Raw genomic sequence first — 12,867 nt, 5'->3', positions numbered from 1 at the left:
ATCTTATTTCGTAAGGTATAAGTATGATATCAAGATTTAATGCACGACGGGGTGTGAACATACCATAAAAAATTAGTGGTTGAAATTTATGTCGAATATATATATAAATTTTGGTATTTAATTTATGAGTTGTTTTTAGTGTGATTTTTGAATTTTATGGTGAAATTTGGTGGAAAATTTTCATGTGAAATCTTAATTTGTGTTATTTAAATTGGTTTTTTTGATAGTATATATAGATTCGGCAACTTCAAAACTCCTATGGCACTTCGATTTTGCAGGGGTTACCCATCAAGCTTGTGATTTCAAAAAATTCTTGCCGGATTTTAGAGAAATTAGACCTGAATAACCCACTAGAAAAACTTCCAAAAAAATCACACTAAAAACAACTATTTTAATTTAAGTTTTCTAAGAATTTAATGCCTTAATGAATTCATATACACTATGAAAATACATTTAAATTTTTTTTTTTTTTAATTATTCTATAATCTTTTTTAGTATTTTGTTTTTCTTTATTATTATTTTGAATCGATAATTAAACATTTTGAATCGTAAATATTTTGACATTATTTTATTCTTGTTTTATTTTATGAAAATAGAAAAATGTTATTAGGATTTTAGTTTGATCATTATTAATTTTTCATTGATCACAAGTTATAATGTTTAATCTTATAAATAGTTAATTAAATTAATTTTATTTTAATTAAACAAAATAATTTGCTGCCATTTACATAAATTTATTATGAATAGAAAAAAGAATATGTTATTAAAGAGTGTTAGCAGAGAATACTTATTTATATATATATATGAGAATACAATTACCCATAATTATGGTTATATATATATTATATATATATATATATATAGATATATATTGCAATAGATAAATATAAATTAATGAGACTGCATTTAGCTATAATTATGGTTTTTTTCTTTAATTAAATTAAAAATTTGTTGATGTAAACCGAAGATATTTGTTAATTTTAGCTAAGAAAAGGTATATATTTTTAATTTTTTTTAATAATCATATAATTTAACTTGTTAATATATTTTATAAACTTAATTAAAATTGTATTTATTTTTTAATTAAATTTATAATTATGATAAAAAAATTGTAATAAACAATAATTAAATATTATTTTAAATATTTTATTAAAACATAAATTATAATTATAATTTTTTGTTTTTTGTTTTTTAATTTTAGTATATCAAACTGTATTTTAAATTAATTTCAAATATTTAATTTTATATTTTATTATGTAATAATTTCCTATATGTTATACATATTTTCACATATATATTTTTAAAAGTTTATTAAATAGTTAAACACTTATGTAATTTTCAAATTTATAGAGTGTTCTTTTGTAGGAGTATTTAACAATATATTGTATTTTATTATTTCATTGGATTGTATCATATTATTATTATTTTTCACTTCTACATATATATAGTTAATGACCAGAAGCTTCCCTACATGCTAATTTATTAGAACACAATTATACAATAGTGAAGAGTTGCACTTCATTCAACCTCATCTCATATAAGATACTAAAAAAATTAATATGTTAATAAACTAATACATTATTAAGACACCTGTAATATGGAGTGTTGTTTCTTAGTACTTGTCTCTTATGTGAAAACTAATTGATAGAAAAAGTTATTGTATTTAAGATCAAAATTTTCCCCATGCCTATGCATAAAGATTTTAAAATTTTTAATTATTAAAACTTGTGATTTGCAAGGTTCCATTTGAGGTGACATTATAATAGTTGATATCTTCTTCAACTATTGAATTTAGGTTTCTACTTCAGAATATTAAAACAAAATTTAAAATATTAAAACAAATAAAATTGTTAAAGTTCTTAAGTACGGAGATGTTTATAATTGAATCCACAACGTTCAGATCAATAAGTGTTTAGTTAAAATAATGAAATTTCTATTTTGCATCGAAATCATTTATAACAAAAATTTCCACAACAAATGACATCTATTGACTTTTGTTTGTTGTCTATATTCTTATATAACTCATGCATCTACAAATGCTTATAAGTTTTTACAAGGCAATATATGTCTCCTACACAATTTGCCTATAAAATCAAGCTAGCTATTAAAGGTAGGTAAAAATGTTTGAAAGAAAAAAATTATATAATATCAATGGAACACATAAGTAATTTTTAAAATGCATGTTGACTGAGGGGCATACCAAAGAGCTATAAATATCTATAATGGAGGGAACACAAGGCTTAAAAGAGATTTTGTTAAATTATTGTCATTATAATTTAGAGATATTTTATTTAAGTAGTGGCACAATAATTTTAGATATTTTTCTATTAAATAGATTGTATATGTTAATATTATATATAAAAGCCATCATATATATATATATATATATCCACAAGAAAAAGAATATTATAAAATAAAAATATGATTGTAATTTTTTTTTTTAATTACACATTAATTAAAAGTCAGAGATGAGTTTTACACGCCTATTTAGAAATGAAATTTTCATAAATATTGAGATTTAATGTTTGTACTTGTCACAACCCTATTTCACATATATATTATTTTTGTTTTTTTTAAGCATATACAAAAGTAAATACAAAAGAATTATTTTGATGCTTTAGAGTTTGAGAGATTGAGTCTGTGTACATATAAATGATTCGTTCATAATCTAATTAATAATACAAGGGTGATTCGCTGTAACCTAAAGTTTATTCGTTCATTAAAACCAACCTTGTTACATTCCACAAGGTACAGATCATTTCCCTATTCTCGCATGCCTAACTCCATTACGGGTCCTTGCCAAGTGTTTCGTATGTACTCCACTACGGAATGGCCGGTGGTTTCATTTATTACATAGATTTTCATTCAGTTCCTTCTATACAGTCAACTGCCGACGGATCTGTTCTCTGCTCCAACATTTACTAACCCTACCTGGCCATGGTAAATGTGGCATGGCAAGACGGTACCTTCTCTGTTGGATCCTCGGGATGCTATTCACATCGACGGTGTGGCTCATGGGTTCCAAATCCTACGGCTTGGCAAACTCAGGTGGGTTATTCAAGCTCGACTGCTGGTTGTTCAATTCATTTTGTCACTTCATTTTGGCTTCCCGGCTTCCAGGAGTCTGGTTCGATTTCTCTGTCTGGCTGCTTAGTCTAGCGCAGCGTGCTACCATGTGTTCATAGAGGGGTTCCATGAAACATGCTTCTGTTCACTAGTTGTCACCAACACTGTGATTCATGTAAGGTTGCAGGTTCCTTTTTTCCTTGTTGTTTTCCTACTTTGAGTTTGTTTATCTCAGCACTGTAAATGACCTCAGTTCTTGGTAACACCTCTTCTTCTTTCAATCTACAGGGACAAAAGCGAGGAGGTTGAGGGTTTCGTTTCACAACTCCAAAGGGTGCGAGGTCCCTTACCAGCCTACCACCGCCAAGAAATCTCAGGTAAGACCGAAGCAGTCTCCAGCTTTCGACAGTCAGGACAATTATGCAATTTAATCTAGGGTCTGGTCGCTTTTCCAGATTTACGCTAGTTTTGGGTTTATACATGTAAAGGTTTTTTTTTTACATTTGTCGGACGACCTACATGGCTGAGGAATTTTTCTTCTATCGTAACAGAATCTTAACAGGTCCATCTAATGGATTTGATTGAAGGGTTTAGTCGTTTATGCCTTGGGAACCCGGATGTTAGCTAAGCCCATAAATTTGCTCTCTTATCGGGGTTACTCTAGTTCTACCTGAGTCCTTAAATTCTCTCTACTGTAAATTTATAATGGACTATTGTCTGCTTATGCAAGTCTCTCTCAATCGAAGTTTATTTGACTTGTTTGGAGTTATTTCTAGTGCAAAAGATTCTCAACTAAGTAATCCTTTTTGTGCGTACCATGCGGTGTATTAATGTGTTGTTTCATGAGGGTCATTGAAACCTTCTTATGGGTTCGACTCTAATGTAACTGTGATATACAGCCTTTATAGCTGACCTTTTTCTCCATTTTTTTAATATGTATCCAATATTATATTGCAACTCTGCCTGTGCTAGCTACTGCAGCTCGCAACTCCATTCGAATGTTAAACAGTAGCGTTTTTTTCAAAGGTTTTCTTTCAAAGTTCATTTATTACAACTAGTTTCTGGAGTTCTCCACGTTCTTGTTTCTAGGCTATGTAAATAATGAATTGTATTCTCTGACTTCGTTGTTTTCAGATAACTAGCTGTGCTATAAGGGTTTCACTGATATCCAGCTCTTTGTATTAATTTTCTCTCTCTGCTAAAAGTTGTCTTGAATGAAAGAAGTCTATTCTATAAAGCTAAGTCTGAGTAGGCAATATACGGAACTATTCTTATTTTTTTATTTATTAAAGATACAATTTCCAGTTAATAAATTAAGCCTATCTACCTGTTCATATTGTGTACAATACTTAAAAAACAGAGCTCCCAGAACTATTTCTTTTACTTCCTACATACAGAGTATCTGTAGGGGATTCACTAGATGTTAACATTTTACTAAATTGTAAAATTTCCCTACCTATTGCTCCTTAGAGACCTAGGGTCAGTTTAGTAACCAGTTACTCCATTTAGTTTTGTCTCTAATCTTTTCTGATTCCAAGGGTTAAACATACTTAACCTAAGACTATATCTTTTCATTCCAGTAATTTCTCTAATTACAGAGCATAGAAATATTTAACTTCCTATCATTACAGTTAACACTCATATCTAGTCTCATAAATTCGGCTGAGCAACAGATAGTTAAAGAAGGTTTTACATACCTAAATCGTAAAAAAAAGTAAACCATCAGGGTTGAAGACATCTTATCATCTACAACTCTTTATCCACCCATCCTTGAGATTTGTCCACTAGACCAAATCTCCCCCTTAGCTTCTTGCAAGACCACAGCCCTCTGCAAGTTTATTCGCACTCAGTGCTGCACTATTTGGTCCTCACCAGACTTAGCGTCATGTTTTCCCCTTCTTTTCGTTTGACCTTTTAGCATGGGTTTTTTCCCTCCACTCCCATTCTTTTCTTTGGGGCATGAGTAGGTATTTAGGGTTTTTTTTTCTTTTTCTTTCAAGAAACCACTCTTTTCCAACTTCCCCTTGAGAAGTTATAGAGCCTGTTTAATTCACAACATTTCCTTGTTTCAAAGTTAACACATTGTTTAACTTAACATTAACAACCTTAATTACCAGTTTGTTTTTTTTTTACTGTGGTAAAACAATATATTACAGTATATCTGTTTACTATGGTAAAATAAATAATTACAACATATCTGTCTTTACTGAGGTAAAACAAATATTTACAGCAAAACTGGGGATATCACATCTTCCTCCCCTAAAATCAAACATCGTTCTGATGTCTTCCAGACATAAACAGACCCAGATATGCTTCTTTCAAGAGTTGTTCATCCTCCCAGGTAGCCTCATCCACTCCAAAGTGCTGCCTTTGCACTTTAACCTAGGTGAGGCTCGTTTCCACAACATTACCTCTCTCTGGTCGAGTATATTCAGCAGCTCGGCCGAGAATTCTCCTTCCGGCTCGACCTGAAACAAAGAAAGCCCACATCAGTTTGTTTTCCTTAATAACAAAATTATTTAGGTCTACCTAAGTTACCCTTTTACCTGGATATCTTGCCAACTGACTATATGCTTAGGATCATGAATGTATCTTTTTAAGACAGACACATGAAAGATGTTGTGAACCCGAATATGGCTTGGTAGAGAAAGTTGGTAAGCCACTAGCCCAACTCTTGCTAATATTTGGAATGGCCCACAAAAACATGGCGCCAGTTTGCTGCACCCGCTCCACTTTAACGTACTCTTTTTAGGTCTTATTCTCACATACACGTGATCACCTACTTGATATTGCTTAGAACTTAGCTTCCTATTGGAAAAATTCTTCTGCCTATCTTGGGCTGCCTTCAAGTTGCTACGCACCTTCTTGAGCATTTCTTCCATCTCTCTTAGCATTTCAGGCCCCAGCAACAGCTTGTCTTCAGGTCCCCCCCAACTGGAGGGTGTGTAGCATTTTTATCCGTACAACACTTCAAAAGGGATCATTTGCAAAGAAGTATCATAGCTGTTGTTGTACGCAAACTCGACCAAATGCAGATAATCTTCCCATTTCGATGGTTGTTGCATTACGTATGATCTCAGCATGTCTTCCACTACTTGGTTCACCCGTTCTGTCTATCTGTCTGTTTGAGGGTGATAGGCAGTACTGAAATTTAGTTGAGTTCCCAACCTCTCAAACAGAGTCCTCCAGAAGGCTGATGTAAATTTCACATCGCGATCAGAAATTATGGTTTTTGGCAGTCCATGTAACCTGAAAACATTCTGCATGAAGATGTTGGCAATCTGCACTGCTTTGAAAGTGGATTGTACTGGTATAAAATGGGCTACTTTGATTAATTTGTCCACCACCACCATGAGAGAGTCATTTCTTTTTTTCTTATTTGGGTAATCAGGTTATAAAATCCATAGAGACTGTTTCCCAGTTCCATTCCAGAATTGGTAGGGGTTGTAATAGTCCCGCAGGGTGCTGATGTTCCGCCTTGACTTGTTGACATTCCAAACATCGTGCTAGATATTCTGCCACATCTTTCTTCATGCCTAGCTAGTAGTACTCCTTCCGGAGTGCGGTAATCAATTTTTGGTAACCTAGATGTCCCGCATAGGGACTCTTATGAAATTCATCTAAAATCAAACTTTTAATACTACTCTGGTTGGGCACATATAGTATTTTTTTATATCTCAATAGGCCAGCAGCATCCATCACATAGCCTTGCTGATATTCGCTGCTGGTTGGATTTTGAACTTGCTGTCCTATTTGCTGATATTTCAGATCCTGATTTGCTGCCTCCTTAACCACTTCATCGAAGGTAGTCCACCCTTCACTGCAAGAAATTTCGTAGAGGCAGTGTACCTTCCGACTTAAAGCGTCTGCTACACGGTTCTCCTTCCCTTTCAAATGTTTAATCTCGAAATCAAAACCACTCAGAAAATATACCCACCGTGCCTGTCTAGCATTTAAGGTAGGCTTATTGAAATAACTAGTCAGGCTATGGTGATCTGTCATTAGCAGAAATTTTCTGCCTAACAGATAGTGACACCACATCTTTAGGGCGTGAATGACAGCTGCCAACTCCAAATCATAGGCAGAATATTTCTGCTCATGTTCCTTTAACTTCCTTGACTCATAGGCAATTACCTTACCCTCCTGCATCAGGACTCCTCCTACCCCTTCCTTACTTGCATCTGTGCATACCACATAGTCCTTACCTGGATCTGCTATGCTTAATACAGGCGCAGTGGTGAGCAGATGCTTGAGCTATTCAAAAAAAAATTGGCATTCAGCTGTCCATTTAAAAATTTTCCCCTTTTTCTACAGGGAGGTGATAGCATAGGCCACTCTGGAAAATATTTCCACAAACCGCCTATAGTAACTTGCTAACCCCATAAAGGATCTTATATCCGTTACGTCCTTTGGTACTAGCCATTCCATTATGGTCTTGATATTTTCGGGATCCACCGCAATTCCGTCTTTAGTAATAATATGTCTTAAGTACTGAATTTGTTCCTTAAAGAAATCACACATTGTATTTGGCATATAATTGATTCTCCTGAAGAGTTTTCAATACCTGTCTAAGATGCTCCTTGTGCTCTTTGATGCTTCAAGAGTATATCAGGATGTCGTCAATAAAAATTAGCACAAATTTGTCTAAATACTAATGAAATATGTTTCTCATTAAGCACATAAAGGTCGCGGGGGCATTGATTAACCCAAAAGGTAGTACTACGAACTCGTAGTACCCATAGCGAGTTCTAAAGGAAGTTTTGGCTATATCTTCCTCTTTAATTTTGATCTGATGGTATCTCGAACGCAAGTCAATTTTAGAGAATACCATAGCCCCTTTCACCTGATCGAATAATTCATCAATACGAGGTAGCGCATATTTGTTCTTAATTGTCAACTTATTCAGTTGATGATAATACATACACATGAGAAGGGTTCCATCCTTCTTTTTGACGAACAACACGGGGGCTCGCCAGGGTGACATGCTGGGGCGGATGTAATTTTTATCTAATAACTCTTGTAACTGCATTTTTAGCTCTGTCAATTCCGGTGTGCTCATACAATATGGAGCTTGGGACATTAGGGATGCCCCTGGCACTAATTCAATGGTGAAATCTATGTCTCTCTTGGGTGGCAACCCTGGTATCTCTTCAGGGAACACATCTGCAAACTCTTGAACTATTGGAATACTTCCTAAGGTGGCAGTCCCTTCCTTTGAATTGGCATAACCAACTTGAATAGCATATGCCTAACACCCTTTCTGGATACACTTTGCCAGTTGTGAAGCGGTTATGGACCGTATCTGTACTAGCCTCAGAATGCCTTGCATTACCTACTACTCACCAAATTCATTCCTGTAGCAGATTGTTTTTGTTTTGCAATTTATAATGGACTAGCATTTTTCCAGCCAGTCCATGCTAATCAACACATCATATGACCTAAGGGGAAGTATGTTAAGATTTGCCTTCAAAGGCTAACCAAGTATCTCAAGTGGACAATCATCAACTTTGGCTAGCACACATCTCTTTGCTCCAGTTGCCAACTATACTAGTCTACAATTTTTAAACTTATTCAACTGTAATTTACACTGTTCCACAACTTTTGGACTTACATAACTTAATGTAGCACTGGGATCAGTTAAAACATATATAGGGTGATCAAAAATTTTACCTTCAAACTCCACCGTTGTCAGCCGGTACTCAGCTTGATGGTCTTCGAGTGCGGCGTTAATTTTTAGGATGCTCCGGGCCACGTTGCCTACCGTAGATGCCTCATGGATCTGTGAAATCTGATTAGTTCCTTTCCGGTGAGGACAATTTTTAACGTAATGTGGCCCTCCACATCCCCAGCATTGCACTAGGGGTCTTGTTGTCCCTTCATTATCAACTTTACCAGTTTGTTCACTGAATCTGTTTTCAGCAGGTGGTCTGATTTTGAACTGATTCTTTTGCAGATTTCTGGTGTTCTTCCCTTTTGAGAACCCCTTGCTAATGTTGCCTCGATTTCCCTTATTGCCCATAGGGACCCTGTTTCCTTTCTTGTCAGTCCACTTCTTTCCCATAAGTTCTCCCTTCTGCTTACTTTGCTGATAGCATATCCTAGCCTTTCGTATAACCTCGTCCATCATTTTTGGGTTATCAAATTCAATTCTTTCTCTCATTGCCATGGGAAAAATACTGACGAATCATTGTACCTTAGCCTTTTCCTCCGATATATAAGGCACATATTGGAGTAAAGAAGCAAATCGGGTGGCCCAAGCCGCAGTTCAGTGAAGTATCTTTCCTCGAAGTATTTTTGAAACTTCTCCTAAGTGATACTTTGCTCTTTTACCCCACGCACAATATTAACCTCTTCCCACCACAAGGTGGCCTTCCCTTGCAGTTGGAAGATGGCCAGTCGGGCCTTTAGGTTGTTATCATATTCATATAATTGGAAATACTTATTCATGTTAATAAGCCAAGCCTTAGATGCCTCTTCCAACTCTCCATTGAAATGTGGTGGCTTTATTTTTCGAAATTTCCCTTGTAGTTCTATTCGGTGCCTTTTCACCTTGGGGTGCTTGAAAGCGTTATCTGATTTCTCTTCCCATTTCTCTTCTTGTTCTGTGTGGAAACCTTGTTCTTCAATCGTTCCCATTCGGGGTTGGGGATCGATTGACGTTGATTATCCCTATCAAATAGGCTTTCATAATTTTTTCCTGTTCCATAGTTAGTCTTGCGTTGTCCTCCCGTAGGCGAGCCATCTCATTCTTTAGTTCCTGAACTGTTTCCAATATTGTAAGATTGGTATTGTGTGCCTCCTCTCCCAACTGTATCCATATCTCAGGATTATTTTGAGGGAATGTCACAGATCCTGGGCCAGCCATACTCCTGTGTGGAACACTGCCTGCTCTTCTCTTAATCTACTAGCATCCTGTACTTAATACATCAGTAAGTTAACAATCAACAAAAGATTATATCAAGAATTCAACAATTAGTTGCCAAAGGCCAGAGGTTTGAAATCTGGGCTTTGATACCACTGTCACAACCCTATTTCACATATATATTATTTTTGTTTTTTTTATGCATATACAAAAGAATTATTTTAATGCTTTAGAGTTTGAGAGTTTGAGTCTCTGTACATATAAATGATTCGTTCATAATCTCATTAATAATACAAATGTGATTCTCTGTAACCTAAAGTTTATTCGCTCATTAAAACCAACCTTGTTACATTCCCCAAGGTATAGATCATTCCCCTATTCTCACATGCCTAATTCCATTATGGGTCCTTGCCGCGTGTTCCAGATGTACTCCACTATGGACTGGCCGGTGGTTTCATTTATTACATAGATTTTCATTCAGTTCCTTCTATACAGTCAGCTGCCAACAGATCTGTTCTCTGCTCCAACATTTACTAACCTTGCCTAGCCATGGTAAAAGGGGCGTGGCAGGATGGTACCTCCTCTATGGGATCCTTAGGACGCTATTCACATCGACGGTGTGGCTCATGGGTTCCAGATCCTATGGCTGAGCAAACTCAGGTGGGTTATTCGAGTTCGATTGCTGGCTATTCAATTCATTTTGTCACTTCATTTTGGCTTCCCCGCTTCCTGGAGTCTAGCTCGATTTCTTCATCTGGCTGCCTAGTCTGGTGTAGCGTGCTGCCATGTGTTCACAGAGGGGTTCCATGAAACATCCTTTTGTTCACTGGTTGTCACCAACTCTACAATTCAGGTAAGGTTGCAGGTTCCTTTTTTCCTTGTTGTTTTCCTACTTTGAGTTTGTTTATCTTAGCACTGTAAATGACCGCGGTTCTTACTAACACCACTTCTTCTTTGAATCTATAGGGACAAAAGCGAGGAGGCCGGGGGTTTCGTTTCGTAGCTCTAAAGGGCGCGAGGTCCCTTACCAGCCTACCACCGCCAAGAAATTTCGGGTAAGATCGAAGCAGTATCCAGCTTTCGACAGTCAGGGCAATTATGGAATTCAATTTAGGGTCTGGTCACTTTTCCATATTTACGCTAGTTTTGGGTTTATACATGTGAAGGGTTTTTTAGACATTTGCAGGACGGCCTACATGGCTGCGGAATTTTTCTTCTATTGTAATAGAAGCTTAACAGGTCCATCTAATGGATTTGGTTGAAGGGTTTAGTCGTTTATGACCTAGGAACCTGAATGTTAGCTAAGCCCATAACTTTGCTCTCTTATCCGGGTTACTTTAGTTCTATCCGAGTCTTTAAATTCTCTCTACTGTAAATTTATAATGGACTGTTTTCTGCTTATGTAAGTCTCTCTCGATCGTAGTTTATTTGACTTGTCTTGAGTTATTTATGGTGCAAAATATTCTCAATTGAGTAATCCTTTTTGTGCATACCATGTTGTGTATTAATGTGTTGTTTCATGAGGGTCATTGAAACCTTCTTATGGATTCAGCTCTAATGTAACTGTGATATACGGCCTTTACAACTGAGCTTTTTCTTCATTTTTTTAACATGTATCCAGTATTATATTGCAACTCTGCCTGTGCTAGCTACTGCAGCTCATAGCTCCATTCGAATGTTAAACAATAGCATTTTTTTTCAAAGGTTTTCTTTCAAAGTTCATTTATTAAAACTAGTTTCCAGAGATCTTCACATTCTTGTTTCTAGACTGTGTAAATAATGAATTGTATTCTCTAACTTCATTGTTTTTAGATAACTAGCTGTGCTATAAGGGTTTCGTTGATATCCAGCTATATGTATTGATTTTATCTCTCTGCTAAAAGTTGTCTTGAACGAAAGAAGTCTGTTCTATAATATTTAAGTTTGAGTAAGCAATATACGGAACTATATTTTTTATTATTATTAAAGATACAATTCCCATTTAATAAATTAAGCCTATCTACCAGTTCATATTGTGTACAATACTCAGATTACAGAGCTCCCAGAACTATTTCTTTTACTTCCTACATACAGAGTATCTGTAGTGGACTCGTTGGATGTTAACATTTCATTAAACTGTAATATTTCCCTACCTATTGCTCCTTAGAGACCTAGGGTTAGTTTAGTAACCAGTTACTCCGTTTAGTTCTGTCTCTAATCTTTTCTGGGGGTTAAACATCATTAACCCAAGACTATATCTTTTCATTCCAGTAATTTCTCTAATTACAGAGCATGCAAATATTTAACTTCCTATCATTACAGTTAACACTCGTATATAGTCTCATAAATTCGGCTGAGCAGCAGATAGTTAAAGAAGGTGTTACATACCTGACTCTTAAAAAAAGGAGACCATCAGCGTTGAAGACACCTTATCATCTGTAGCTCTATCCACCCATCCTTGAGATTTGTCCTCCAGACCAAATCTTCCCCCTAGCTTCTTGCAAGACCACAGTCCTTTGCAAGTTTATTCGCACTGAGTGTTGCGCTATCTGGTCCTCACTAGACTTAGCATCATGTTTTCCCCTTCTTTCCGTCTGACCTTTAAGCACAGGTTTTTTCCCTCCCCTCCCATTTTTTTCTTTGGGGCATGGGGAGGTAATTAGGGATTTTTTTTTTTTTCCAAGCAACCGCTCTTTTCCAACTTCCCCTTGAGAAGTTACAAAGCCTGCTTAATTCACAACATTTCCCTATTTCAAAGTTAACACATTGTTTAACTTAACATTAACAACCATAATTACCAATTTGTTTTCTTTACTGTGGTAAAACAAAATATTACAGTATATCTGTTTACTATGGTAAAATAAATAATTACAGCGTATCTATCTTTACTGAGGTAAAACAAATATATTGTATTATATAATTCAGAAAATTAATCACCTTCTTCCATAATCTCATCTCTA

The 12,867-nt window shown here is 35.5% G+C and overlaps 1 long non-coding RNA gene across 1 annotated transcript; it reads left to right on the top strand.

The window, feature by feature from the left end:
• The first annotated feature begins 2,764 nt into the window (after positions 1-2,764).
• On the top strand, positions 2,765-11,512 carry LOC149202689 (uncharacterized). Its single transcript, XR_016253559.1, has 4 exons — positions 2,765-3,241; positions 3,355-3,443; positions 10,353-10,781; positions 10,895-11,512. It is a non-coding gene; the product is annotated as an uncharacterized LOC149202689 (long non-coding RNA).
• The last annotated feature ends 1,355 nt before the right edge of the window (positions 11,513-12,867 follow it).

Source organism: Pinus tabuliformis, chromosome 2_1 (assembly GCF_031772625.1).
Source record: "Pinus tabuliformis cultivar Carrire ecotype Pingquan chromosome 2_1, CPIR1, whole genome shotgun sequence".
NCBI lineage: Eukaryota > Viridiplantae > Streptophyta > Pinopsida > Pinales > Pinaceae > Pinus > Pinus tabuliformis.
The sequence above is the reverse complement of the archived record's forward strand: the minus strand, read 5'-3'. Positions and strand labels throughout refer to the sequence as shown.